Here is a 480-nt window from a genome sequence, read left to right on the forward strand (position 1 = left end):
CGGAAAGCTGGGAACGGAGAGAGTGAGCACCGCGACCCTCCGCAGAGGCGAGAAACGCTGAGAGCCCAAGCCGGCCTCTCAGAGTCAGGTCTGCGGAACTCCCGCATCGAAAGCACCTTGAAGAAATGGTTCTTAGAGATGCAAGAGTCCGGGTCGTACTCCATACAGCTCCAGAATTCCAATTTCTGGGCGTGGAGGGCAGACGCTAGGAATCTGTATCTTAGCGAGCACTTCTTCCTAACTCCACCGCGGGCGAAGGCTGCAGGTCACAGACTTCAAGGCGGGGACTGACGGGGCAGGCGGAACCCAGAGCGCCCGATCGGGGAAGCGACCGGGCTCGATCTGGCATCTGTCAACTACCCCTCCAACCCCCCGCGCCCCCCAACCCCGCCAACGTACGCACTCGGAAAGGGCAGGGGCCGGGCCTGGCTGACCCCTTACTCGTCTCCCTTCAAGGTTAGGAGCCCGAGAACAGAAAAC

General features: G+C 61.2%; 1 protein-coding gene across 5 annotated transcripts in view; it reads right to left on the reverse strand.

Moving 5' to 3' along the window:
* The window catches only part of UTP4 (UTP4 small subunit processome component), a 29,087-nt gene extending 28,607 nt beyond the window's left edge, over positions 1–480 (reverse strand). For all 5 annotated transcript variants that reach the window (XM_015561786.1, XM_006760357.2, XM_015561784.1 and 2 more), the window contains exon 1: positions 404–480. The gene's annotated coding sequence lies outside the window, so the exon portion shown is untranslated. The remainder of the gene's footprint in view (positions 1–403) is intronic.

Source organism: Myotis davidii, unplaced genomic scaffold (assembly GCF_000327345.1).
Source record: "Myotis davidii unplaced genomic scaffold, ASM32734v1 scaffold1437, whole genome shotgun sequence".
Taxonomy (NCBI): Eukaryota; Metazoa; Chordata; class Mammalia; order Chiroptera; family Vespertilionidae; genus Myotis; species Myotis davidii.